This window comes from Mesocricetus auratus, unplaced genomic scaffold (genome assembly GCF_017639785.1).
Source record: "Mesocricetus auratus isolate SY011 unplaced genomic scaffold, BCM_Maur_2.0 Super-Scaffold_100006, whole genome shotgun sequence".
In the NCBI taxonomy this organism is placed as follows: Eukaryota; Metazoa; Chordata; class Mammalia; order Rodentia; family Cricetidae; genus Mesocricetus; species Mesocricetus auratus.
The window spans coordinates 87,725,170-87,739,159 of NW_024429190.1; positions in this window are offsets into that span (position 1 = coordinate 87,725,170).

Sequence of the window (13,990 nt, forward strand, 5' to 3'; positions counted from 1 at the left end):
TTGGTTGACATTTGGGAACAATTGGGAGAATTTCTCAAAGTCATATTTTGGCGTGAAATACCTGTGTACCAATTATTTTCATTGGTCAGTGCTGAGAGGGAATATCCTGTGGTTTCTGTGGCATTGTCTTGTTACTTGCAGGTGGCCTGTTGCTCATAGATACCAGTAGTTTTCAGAACTATATCCTGAGACTACAGGGGAGGTTTTGGTCCCCCCTGGAGTTTCTTTGTGGCCAAACAGTTGCCAGGAACCAAGCATCTAGGAGGTTGGGGGTCTGGAGTTTCTTTAAGTTCAGTTTTGGCCCCAGGCTCCGGAAGGCCAGAGGATCTGGAGTTTCCTTGTATCAGAGGCCTACGTGTCTTTTCTGTAGCCTGTCATGGCTGCTAACGCAGGGGGCTGAGTGAGGGTCTGGTCCTTTTATTTCTAAATTATTAGAAGTGAAACCTTTGAGTTTAGTTTACTCCTTTCAATGACCAATGTAGAATGCATCCCTGTTTATGCTGAAATTACTCGGTCTAGAATGTTGGAACATGTCCTAGGATAGACGTGTTTACATGTGAACACTCTCCCACCTTCCCCTCAGAGGTTCCTTCACCGTAGCAATGTCTGCTGTGTTGGTTAATCAGCCTGAAGTCATCAATTTAAGATTCTCACATGCTCTCTCGTTGCATTTCACACTATTTAATCCTTAACGATCTGAACTAGTTTGCACTCACAATGTCTCTGCTGAGCTTGGGTTGCTGCAACAGCTCCCTAACAGGAGACAGCTCCTTGGGCCACCAAGAGTCCCTCCGGCCCAGCAGTGGTTTATTTTTTAGATAGGAAATAGTACCTCAACAATGAAAAAACTCCACGGTCTTCCTAGATCTGCACAGTCTTGTAAATTCTCTACTTTGCTTCTCTGCAGGGTCTCCAACCTAGAAGTCCTCTACTTCCTCGCCTGGAGATTGTATTAGCACCACGTGATGTCAATGTAAATTTCCCAGCTTCTCCTGCTCCTTGCCTTTGCATTGAGTATCATCTACCTCACAAGTAAAATGAGGCTAGTGCAGACAGTCTAGAGAGACGTAAAAGTCACGAGTGGACTCTACTCCTGAAAGGATGTCTAGTGTATGATAGCAGCCACATGACATTGTAAGTGACAAAACTACAAGGAGGAGACAGGAAAAGATCACCGGTTGATAGGCATTAGAGGAAAAGAGATCAACACACTGAACACAGAGAGGTCAGGGACGCTTCTGTAAGATACTGTTAAGTTAAACACACATGAGCATGTGTCTGCCAAAACATACTCTACTGTCAAAAACATGTCTAATGCCAGAAGTTAACTAAGGCTTTGGTGGTAATAATGTGTTCCTAAGCCGGGCGGTGGTGGCGCACGCCTTTAATCCCAGCACTCGGGAGGCAGAGGCAGGCGGATCTCTGTGAGTTCGAGGCCAGCCTGGTCTACAGAGTGAGCTCCAGGACAGCCTCCAAAACAATACAGAGAAACTCTGTCTCGAAAAACCAAAAAATAAATAAATAAAAATAATGTGTTCCTATGCCACCATGGGGCAGGATGTTGACTGTGGGGGAAGTTCTGTCTTGGTCTAGACAAAAGGTACATAGGAACTCTTGGTACTTTCCATCCAGTTTTGCTGTGAACTGAAAACTGGTGTGTGTGTGTGTGTGTGTGTGTGTGTGTGTGTGTGTGTGTGTGTGTGTGTAACAAATGGCAACCCCTAGGTGTCTGTTTAACATATCAAATTAGACCTGGCTGCCAGGTTCTCCCAGCATCCCTCAGTCCATACCTGATACAGAGTACTGTTGGCACACCCTGCCCCTACCCTAAACTTCTCTACCCCGGGGACTGGGCTGCCCTTCCCCCCAGATGCTCTTCCCTATATAATCCAGACATTTTGGTTACCCAGCCCTTTGTCAACCCTTAGCGACCCTGATAGTAAATGAAGAACTTTGTAGGAAAAACACAGGCTTTTTATTTGCTCGTTTGTTTGTTAATGGATGGGTATTGCCCACTTGTATGTGTGTTCCACAACCTTGGAGTGATGCAGAGGCCAGCAGAGGTGCTGGATCCCTTGGAACTGAAGTCACAGATTGTTGGAAGCCACCATGTAGGCACTGAGAATCAAACCCAGGTCCGCTGGAAGAGCAGCCAGTGTTCTTAAATGCTGTGTCATCTCTCCAGCCCTGGAAGGTAGCAGTATTGAAAACTCAGAGGCTTAGACACAAGTCTAATAAAATAATATATTTTACCTATATTATTATTGAAGAGATGTGCTCACAGTCTTTTAAATACTTCCTATTTTGATTGATTATTTTAAAATTTAAATGTTTGTTGCTTCATATATTTTTAAGTGTGTGTGTGTGTGTGTGTGTGTGTGTGTTGTGCTTGTTACTATGAGAGACAGAGAACTCCAAGCAGGCCCATCACCACACACTACTGACTACTGGAATCTCACTGGGTTCCTCAATAACAAGAATATAATAACTAGGTTGTTCCCAGAGCGCCATGCGGCAGTGGCAATCACCTTTGCCACTGTACTGTCTTTGCCCGGAGCCTTGGTCTCAACTCTGGAGTCTCTGTAGACGCTCAGACTACTCACAGCAGACATGTGTTTCTCCGCCTCACTCATTCTTCTGACCACGACAACTCAGCTGAAAGAAGCGACTCTGTCCTCGGAAGTTACCTCTTTTTTTTTTAAAGATTTATTTATTACATATATAGTGTTCTGCCTACATGCCAGAAGAGAGCACCAGATTAAATTGTAGATGGTTGTGAGCCACCATGTGGTTGCTGGGAATTGAACTCATGACCTCTGGAAGAGCAGTCAGTGCTCTTAACCTCTGAGCCATCTCTCCAGCCCCCCCCCCCGGAAGTTACCTCTTAAAAATGCAAATTGCAGTTGGGCGTGTAACTCATGCAACTCCTGAGGCTGAGACAGAAGACTCTAGACATTTAATGCTAGCCTGAGCAACACAGCAAGGCCTTTTTGCTTTCTTTTTTTTGTTTATTCTTTCTTGTTTTTTGTTGTTTTTCGAGACAGGGTTTCTCTGCGGCTTTGGAGGCTATTCTGGAACTAGCTCTTGTAGACCAGGCTGGTCTCAAACTCACAGAGATCTGCCTTCCTCTGCCTCCCGAGTGCTGGGATTAAAGGCGTGAGCCACCATTTCTTTTCATTTTCTGAGGCAGGGTCTCATGCTGGCCAGGCTGGCCTCTAAGTCACTAAGTAACTGAAAATGGCTATTTTGCACTCCAGCTCCTTCTGCATCCTCCCTCTCCCCCCAGATTGGAATTGTAGTCATGTAATCACCATACCACCCAGTAGCCCTACAGTGAACAACAGTTCTGCAAAAACCAGCTCAGGACAAGTCAATATGGATGTGCATAAAGGAAGGACAAGTCGAAATGTTACCTCTATCACAAGTCACACCCACAATCCGTCATAACTGCTTCAGTTGTCCAGAGTCTCTCTGTGTCTCTGTCTCTGTATCTCCATCTCTCCCTTTCTCTCTCTGTCTCTCTCTCTCTCTCTCTGTTTTTGTTTTTGTTTTTTTTCGAGGCAGGGCTTCTCTGTGTAGCCCTGGCCGTCCTGGAACTTACTCTGTAGAACAGGCTGGCCTCAAACTCAGAAATCTGTTTGGGTGTGCCGCCATTACCCCACTGAGTCCATTTTTCTTATTTGTAACTAAGGAAACTTCATTGATCAAACTACTTTAAATTATTCTCATCTGTTTTTAGGAGACACCTCAGTATATTAAGTCACCTCATAACTTGGTTGTTAAAAATAACAGCGTTGGAGGTTGGGGGCAGCCAGCCCCATGGTGGAGCGCTACCCTAGTAGGCAGGAGGTCATGGTTCCATCCCTAGGACAGCCAAAGAGCAAACAGAAAGCTGAAGAGAACAAAAAGTGTGATTGAATTATCTCTGCTGGAGGCCAGTGACTCCTAGCTGCAGCCCCTCAAGCAGCCAGACATCCTCTCTGCCCCTTCTTCCCAGCCACACACACCTTGCACCCCTACCCGCTGACAGTTGCAGAACTTTGACAGGTGGGGGCCACTAGGCCTTCTGTGTCATAGTTTGGACTTGGAGTGTAAGACAGCTGTCAGAGCATTCAGGACCCCAGGGCAAGTATTCCAGGCTCAGGGCAGAAGTCACATCATTTTTCTGAATAAACCTCTTGGCTGACTGCAAGACACCACAGCACACCCAAATAAGAGGGCATGAGGACCTTACTCCTTCATAAAAGGAATATCAAGCTCATATTCTGAACCTAATATGGGAAGGAATATGCCTCAGTCACCACTGTTCAACAGCACAGCATTTTTTAAAAAGATTTATTTATTATGTATACAGTATTCTGCCTGCATTCATATCTGCATGCCAGAAGAGGGCGCCATATCTCATTACAGATGGTTGTGAATCACCATGTGGTTGCTGGGAATTGAACTCAGGTCCTCTGGAAGAGCAGTCAGTACGCTTAACCTCTGAGCCATCTCTCCAGCCCCCACTTTTTTTAATTCTTTAAAAAACATGGGAGATCATTGTTTTGTTTTGAGGAGGTCTCACTGTGTAGCCCTGGCTGGCCTAGAATTCACTATGTAGAACAGGTTTGCCTTGAGCTCACAGAGCTCCATCTCTACCTCCATGTGCACCACTATGTCCAGCTAGCCTTTTTATTTTAAGGATATATTATTTTCCACTCCAGTGTCGAGAATGAAATCACAAAGACTTACCTTGCTTATATTTTTATTTAAATTATGTATGTATTTGTACCCTGTGTGTACAGTGCCTGTAGAGGCCCTTTAGGGGCACTGGACGCTTTGGAACTGGAGTTATGGATGCTTGTGAGCTGCTGGGAACTGGCCCAGGCCCTCCTTATGCACAAGTGCTCTTAACCAATGAGCTACCTCTCCAGCCCTGCAGCCCATTTTAAAGAACTGCACAAGAACAGTCTGCTTTTAAAAGCATCAAAGCTTTAGCGGCTGCACTTCTCCAGGTGAGCGCTCTCATCCTCTCTGACAGGCAGCATCTCCCAAGGGGTGATGTAAGGAGGAAGAATGGAACAGGAAAGCAATACAATGGGGGAAGAGGAGAGGACCCACACTGAAGTTCTCCACTCTCCACCCCACACGTCACACGAGGGCTCCATTTACTACAGCCTTCCTTGTGTGTCCAATGGCTCGTCTCCCCGCGGCAGTGCTATTTCTGGAGGTTCTGGAGAGGTTAGGGTTGTGGGGTAGCCACCAGAGAAGACTGCTTAGACCTGGGTGTCCCAGTCAATGCTCCATTGCTGTAAAGAGACACTGTAAGCACTGTAGCCTTACAAAGGAAAGCATGTAATGGGAGCTTGCTTAAAGATTCAGAGTTTTAGTTCACTGTCATCACGGCAGGAAGAATGGTTGTATATGGACAGACATGGGGCTATAGAAAGAGAGTTCTGGATCCAGATCGGCAGGCAGCAGGAGGGGAGAGATACCAGGCCTGGCTAAAGCTTTTGAAACCCCAAAATCCACCCCCAGTGAGGACACACTTCCTCCTACGAGGCCACACCTCCCAATTCCTGTTAAGTAGCGCCTCTCCCCAATGACTAAGCATTCAGATATAGGAGCCAATGGGGGCCATTCCTATGCAAACCGCTACAATGGGTTTAAACCATAAGGAAGTCTTTATTAGCTGGCCAGCACTTACACTGGGTGTTCAGGATCCCAAGGTAACAGTGAGCCTTTTTCATGGTGAGCTTTTACGCACAAAAACCATATTCGGGGCTGACACACTTCAGTTAGCAACAACAGTTAGCCAGAAGTGGAACCACAGAAGTTAAAAAGCAAGATTAGAGCATTAGAGACTTCCCAGAACTACGGACTTTGATGGATTAGGTTTTTGTTTTCATTTTGGCAGGGGGTACTCTCTAGGTGCTGAGTTTCGTGGCCTGAATGGTACTCCCTTCATGGAGTCGTACTAAGGTCTGGGGACCTGTTACATTCCACACTGGTCTTGTGTATGAGTCAAATCATGGACTCATCCTGCTCTAAAGAGGTGTACGTAATCGATCCCATGGATTAAGATGCAGGCTCCACTGTTAATCCAGTCAGAATGAGAATTAAGGTCCAGTCAGTGCTGATAGTAGAGCAGCTAGCCAGGACTGATACCAAGACTGGTAGCAACTATCTGATTTATGGCTTTTTCTTTTTTTGAGGTTTTTTCTTTTTTACCAACCATGGCAAGGCTTTCTCTAATTACTCCTGATCAATTAGCACAGAAACAACAGTTTTTTCCCCAAAACCACACATAGTCCCCCTATCGCATGAGAAGTAAATCTAAGCCATTTATGTAAGGAAATCTGTTGTTTTAATTCAGAAACAGAAACTTTTAATTTCTCTAGGTCCCGATCAACCTTTCCTCTTTGTTTTTGATAAAGGCTGTGGCTGTTACTGGCTCCAACCAGCACTGCTCTCTCGCGTTTTCCCTCTCTCTCTCTCTCTCTCTCTCTCTCTCTCTCTCTCTCTCTCTCTCTCTCTCTTTCTCCTCTCTCTCTCTATCCTCTCTCCTCCCTCTCCCTCCCCCCCTCTCTGTCTCTCTGTCTCTCTCTGTCTCTCTGTCTCTCTGTCTCTCTCTCTGTAGGCAACAGTCCACATTAAAATGTATGTATACCTGGCACAGAATGTGTTCTAAGTCACATAAAAGGGGTTTCTCAGCTTGGAAATCATCAGAAGATGCACATTTAGCTAATTCATTAATACGTGTCCACCAAGACGTCTCAGGGACCCAGGAATATTGCTATTGCCCAGATGAGTTAACCCGAAAGGCAGAATAGCAGGCATGAGAATAAGGGGAAACACTAGGTTAAAGGTTTAAGATATTAGACAAGTTCCAGTCTCTTGTAAGTCCTCTAAGGTTAATCTCCTCACCCCTGTTACACTGGGTTTTGTTGGTCTGACAGTCCGATTAGTTCTACCCTTTTGGAGTATGGGGGTCACGGTCTGAGCATAAGCAGCAATCCTGGCTGATATCTGACTGACAATGATTGACTAGAGTGGAAAACAGGGATGGGGATACCTCAGCTTCCCGGACAGCAGGAGGCGGAACTCTGGCTCTGGGTGTGTCAAGTGCATTGGAGGGGAGTGTTGGTGGGCGCCTTGGCTGGATAAGACATCTTTGTTAGGACCCAAAAGTCTGAGACCCTGAAGGAGTGGCTTAAATCTATCCCTAAGGTCCTTTCTGTGGCATAAAGTTTGGTTCCCCGGGTTCTCCCTGTTTCCCAACGACCAGCGTCTTTTTAAAGGAATTTTTCAAGACGCCTCAGTCTCCCATCCCTGATTTTTGCAATGGAAACCCCCTTATTCCTGGCAAGTAGGGAGCCTAGCCACAGGGCATATATAGAATTGTAAACCCTGTGTTCCTATAAACCTCCCCATTTTTTCTTTCTCCAGTACAACCAGACACTTAAGGTGGGCATCAGAGAGCAAAGGTCAAGACAGAATGGGCTGCTGTTCCGTACTCACATTAGCTTTCACCTCCCCTGCATCTGTCTTTGTCGGCTCCCAGGTCCAGGACGGTGGGGGTAGGCTCATGACTCTGTATTCATACCAAATATAAGACTCGGGAGGAGGGAGAAGGAGAGGGAATCCGCATTTAGTGTCTTTAAATCCTTGAGGAAATCTGGTCCAGGTGTGGTGCCAGCTGTAACCTCCTGGGTCTGTTCACTTAAGAGCAAAGATGTGTTGACTCACCTCTATCAATGGAAGGCTGAAGAAAGCATCTTTTAGATCCAAGATAGTGCATACCTGTTTCTCTGGAGAAATCAGACTCACGACAATCAGAGGTCCCCGGTTTCTTCACAGGTAGAAGGGTATGTTCCCAGGTGATTGACAGGGTGAAGATAAGTCAAGCAAGCTGGGCGTTGGTGGCGCACGCCTTTAATCCCAGCACTCGGGAGGCAGAGGCAGGCGGATCTCTGCGAGTTCGAGGCCATCCTGGTCTACAAGAGCTAGGTCCAGGACAGGCTCCAAAACAATACAGAGAAACCTTGTCTCGAAAAACCAAAAAAAAAAAACAAAAACAAAAAACAAAGATAAGTCAAGCAATATGGACTGCAATTTTCTTTTTTGTTTCCAAGGTCATTGGGTATTATTTAATCTAGACAGTAGTAGCTGAATTGGTTAGTTGAACAATTATAGGGGACCTGGAACATCTCAGGTTGTGCACACACACATACACACACACACACACACACACACACACACACAGAGACAGAGTAAGAGAGAGAGAGAGAGTTATAGAAGCCAAAAAGCGAGATTAATACATTTAGCCACTTTCCTAGAACTATGGAATTTGATGGATTAGGTCTTTGTTTTCATTTTGGCTGGAGGTTCTGTCTACATGCTGAGTTTTACAGCCTGAAGGGTACTTCTGTCGTGGAGTCAGTTGTGCTAAGGTCTGGGAGTCTGTTACATTTAGGAGGTGGGAACTAACTGGAACCAGGATGCATGCCTTTGAATGTTCTACTTGGTTCCAGTCCTTGATCACTCCGCCACTCTGCTTCCTGTTGCCATGAGGTGGTCAGCATAGCAGCCTCCTCTTCCATGTGCTCCTGACACCATGATGAGCTTCCAAGCAACCTGGCACGGAGCCTGCTAGAGCTCTGAACCAAAACCAAATCTCCCCATTAAGTTGTTTATGACGGGCATTCTATCACAGCAGTGATAAAACAAATATACCCTCCATGTACTTACCCATTTAACACAGGGTCTCACCTATATCACTAACGCTACTTTCTCCTTCCTCTGTCTCCCAAGTACCATGCTCAGTGTGGCAGTACACTGTCCTCCAGGTATAACATGACCTTTGACATTTTAAAATCATAGCAGTTGTGATCATCCCCATGAGGCTTGCCAAGACGGGGTCCACGAATATACCTTCATTGGGGGTAGGGGGGTCACGAGGCCTCATCCCTCCCAATGACATGAAATTGGTTGCTGGGGAGTGGAGATGTCTCTTCAGTGGTTTAGTTTCCCATATGTTGCCTGTGTAGGTAATCCTTTATCCATACTCGTGTAAATAATGTCAATTAAATTAACTGCTTCACCAAGCTACACTTGGGTGGAATTGATTCTGTGGTCTATTGTAGATAGCTTCTCTGCAGTGAATGAAATTTGTTCATGTGTCCTCAGAAAAACTTAACATAGCACCCAGCTTCTTTCTTAGTTTTGGAGGGTTTTTGTTTGTTTGTTTGTGTTTGTGTTTGTTTTGCCTCAAAAATAGAACAAAACAAAACAAAGCCAAAATAGACCAGGCTGGCCTTGAATTCACATAGATCCTCCTGCCTTTGTTGCCAAGTGCTTGAATTAAAGGCGTGTGATGCCACACCTGGCCTTCTTTCTGGTTTTTGAATTCATTCTCTGTGGAGTTGATGGTCAGTGAAATATTTCTGATAGAAACCTAATTCTTTATATTATATTCTGAGACATCCTCTTCTGGCCAACTCAGACCCCTACATTCATGTGTACACACATCCTTCCCACCAACCCATATAATATAGTTAAAAGTAAAATCTGGAGAGATAGCTCATTGGTTAAGTACACTGGCTGCTTTTCCAGAAGACTTCCAGTACCCATGTACCCTCTGTAACTCCAGTTCTGAGATATCAGACACCATCTTCTGGTCTCCTTTGGTACTGCAAGCCTGTGGTGCACAGACCTACATGTGGTTAAAATATCTATACACCTAAAAATAGTAAGTGATGGGAGATGTCATTCTGTAAATCTGTCTCTCTTATTGGTTGTTGAATAAAGCACTGTTGGCGAATAGGAAAGCAAAATAGGTGGGACTGGGAGTCGGGGAGGATTCTGGGAAAGGGAGGCACAGGCAGTTACAATGTAGGACGTGGGAGAAGCAACATGTGGACCCTTCCTTGGGTAAGTGAAGACCACATGGAAATACTCAGATCAGCAATTATGGGTTAAATACTTAAGTCAGAGATAGCCAGTAAGAAACAAATCAAATGGCCAACAGCTCATAATTAATATAGTGTTCTGTGTGTTATTTGGGGTCAGACAGGTTGGCAAGGCCCAGGTGGCTGGCAGGAAGACTACATGTTACAAGTAAATATAACTTTAAAATTTTAAAAATAAAATATTTAAACAATATTGTATAAAAATACAAGATAATCCCTAACCAAACGAAACCAAACAGCTGGCCAAGATGCTCCCTGGGTGGGGGAAGCTCACTGTCCAGGTCTAACTGAATTTCTATTCATAAGGTTTAGAAGATGCCCTCCTTCCTGCTATGTTTTGAAACAGGGGCTCACTATGTAGACTAGGCTTGCCTCAAGCTTATGGCGACACAACCGCTTTGGCTCTTCCTCCTCAGTACTCAGATTGCTGACATAGATTTGTGTTGTGTGTAGCCACTACATTTTTGGTAATGAGCTAAAGCAGCAAGAGAAAAGAGTAGGGACGCCACAGTCACTGAAGTACAAGGCCAGGCTCACAGCTGGTTTATGAGCTGGTGTGTGGAGAAAGCTCTTGAACACTAACTTCACTCAGGCCGTTGCTCTGTGTGTGTGAACAACATTGCAGAACCAATCTGGGATACTGAGGAATATTTAAGGTTGCTTTAAAGACACAAAGAGCTGGGCGTTAGTGGTGCACGCCTTTAATCCCAGCACTCGGGAGGCAGGGGCAGGCGGATCTCTGTGAGTTCGAGGCCAGCCTGGTCTACAGAGCGAGTTCCAGGACAGCCTCCAAAACAATACAGAGAAACCCTGTCTCGAAAAACAAAAAACAAACAAACAAACAAAAACTGTAACGATAAAGAATGATGCTTTCGCTGATGAGAAAAACCACCCTGAAGAAGGCTTTCTTTCCTCAGGGAGACAGGCAAGCTGTGAAGAATTGCCATTGTGCTTCACAGGAATTTTTGCAAAATTGCTCCTTGTGGATCAACCAGATCCTTTTCTTTTGCTTTATAAATTGAGCTGAAATCATTCCTGCTGACCCAGGAATGCTGGCTGCCTGCCCACAGCGTCACCTCTGCAAGTGCTCAAGGTACAATGAGCCCCTGTAAAGGGCTGAACTCAGCATAAATAAGAGCTCAAAATGGAACTAAATTTTAACACATTTGCAGTATGAAAACAAAATAGCCAAGGGAACTACAACAGGATGACATCACTAAAATAAGCAAAGTTACTTTAATTGGCCAAAACTCCAACATCACAGGAGACGTGTCATTCCAACAGCTGCCTGAACTGCTGTTGCTCTCACCACTACGGAAGGACACTTTTTTTTTTTTTTGGTTTTTCGAGACAAGGTTTCTCTGTGGCTTTGGAGGCTGTCCTGGAACTAGCTCTTATAGACCAGGCTGGCCTCGAACTCACAGAGATCCGCCTGCCTCTGCCTCCCAAGTGCTGGGATTAAAGGCGTGCGCCACCAACGCCCGGCCCACAATCTGCTTTGTGTTCAGCTTTGGTTTATGGTTTATTGGAGGGGGTGTGTTTGAGAATAAGGGAAAATGAGACTTTCCAGTCATCACAACACTTGGAGGTGGAGGCAGGAGGATTCCAAGGCTGTCAAGAAAAAGGAAAAGACAGGAAGAACAAAAAAGAAGGGGCAGGGAAAGTGGGTACAGGGATTCTTCACATGGGGACATTTACCTCCCAGCCACATGGATAACACAAGACCAGACACAGAGAGTAGCGCTCCCCACACAGTATTATTAGTTTTGGGGTGCACAATTATTCGTGGGGGGTAGCTCTTGTGTATATATTAAGATGTTTGCAACTTTTTCTTGTTGTTCTTATGAAACAAAACCTCACTATGCAGCCCAGAGCTTGGGAACTTCTGGTCCTCCTCCCTCAGCCTCCTGAGTGCTAGGATTCCAGGACTGTAACACTAGTCAGATTATTTCAGCCTGTTTTAGCAGTGTCCACCAGCATATACTCACTAGACTTCAGGAGGAAAACACTAACTCGGTGTGACAAACAAAAATGCCTCCAAACATTGCCGAATGTCCCTGGGGGCAACCCCTCCATTGAAATGGAGAACCATAGGCTTACATTTGGGAAGGATGTTAGAGGGTGGGCAAGGAGATAAAAGGGCAGAAACTACCACGAGCTGTGGCTTAACAAAATACAAATTTATGAAACTGCTGTGTTTGTAGTCTGCAGTCCAAGGCGGGTCTTTTTTTTTTTTTTTTTTGGTTTTTCGAGACAGGGTTTCTCTGTGGCTTTGGAGGCTGTCCTGGAACTCGCTCTGTAGACCAGGCTGGCCTCGAACTCACAGAGATCCGCCTGCCTCTGCCTCCCGAGTGCTGGGATTAAAGGCGTGCACCACCAACGCCCGGCCCAAGGCGGGTCTTACTGGACTAGAATTCATATGTGGGCAGCATTGTTTCCTGTGAGTACCCAGGGAAAGCCTCTGCATGTGGTCCCTGGCCGTCTACAAACTGGTACTGCCATCTCTCTGGCTTTCAGCTCTTATGCCTCTTCTCCATTTAGAAGACCCTCAGGATCATAATAGGCCATGGAAACTGTCCCATGTCAAAGTCAGTTGATTGCAACCTTTGTTCTGTCTGTTTTGTAACCCAACATATTCATATTCACAGGTTTCAGGTCTTCAAGTGAGGACAAAGGGGATCATTATTGTCTTAGTAATGTTCAGTGGCTGTGAAGAGACAGTATGACCAAGGCAGCTTACAGAAGACAGCATTTAATTGGTAGGCGCTTGATTCCAGTTTCTCAGGATGAGCCCAGGACCATCAGGGTGGGAGCATGATAGCAGGCGGTCAGGTGGCTGTGGTTCTGAAGCAGTAGTGGGAGTTCACATAGCAAGACCCTGCCTCAACTGGAAACACACACACACACACACACACACACACACACACACACACACACACACACACACACACACACCTAAGCATTAACAGACTCCAACTGGGGATCAAAAAATACTGATCTTAAACTTGGATGATCTTTCTCAGTGTTTTGAGTTATTTTTTAGCTGCTGAGCCATTTCTCCAATTCCAAAGATGATTACTTTTAGAATGTTCCCTTCTAATGAGTGAAATAATCTAGTTTAGTTAATAATTAACCTTTGGATCTAAGTAGTATGCTTATACTCTAACAGGAAGTTTAGTGATTACATAATTGCATTAATCACCAGTTGTTCTTAAACCAGCACTGGCCAATAATGAACTTCTGTAAATAACAAGGAGAGTCGCAAGCAAATTAGTTGGTGGTTTTTTTTTTTTTAAAGATTTATTTATTTACTAGATATACAGAAGAGGGCACCAGATTGAATTTTACCATGTGGTTGCTGGGAATTGAACTCAGGACCTCTGGAAGAGCAGTCAGTGCTCTTAACCTCTGAGCCACCTCTCCAGCCCTTAGTAGGTGTTTATAACATGCCAGTTAAAGGAAGTTACTTACTAACTTTGAAGGGGTGGGGTGTTCTTTACTGCAATTTGAAAGTATACTGCAGTACATGTGCCAGGTACATCTTCAAAAGCATGCTTTTTTTCTTTTTGGTTTTGGGTTTGTGAGACAGGGTCTCTCCGTGTAGCTCTGCCTGCCTTGGAACTCACTCTGTAGACCAGGCTGGCCTCAAAGTCAGAAATCCAGCTGTCTCTGCCTCCTGAGTTCTGAAACTAAAGGTGTGTACTGCCACACCCAGCTACAAAGGCACGCTTTTGAGTGCTTTATGAAGCCTAAAGCACAGACCAATTACATTATCTTGGCAGTAGATTTGTTGCTGCAGGTTTTTCTGGGGAGTGGAGGGATGTTGAGGCAGGGTCTTGCTATATAGTCTGGGCTGGGCTGGAACCCATGGCAATCCTGTTTCTGCCTCCTAAATTCTGGCATTACAAACACACACCACCGTGGCCAGTCTGAGAGGAATGTTTAAAGGAAACCGTTTCCTACCAATGGGCCCGGCTTGCTGCTTATTTCATTGCATGTCTGTTGGCAGTGTTCACTGCAGATCAATAATTAAAATC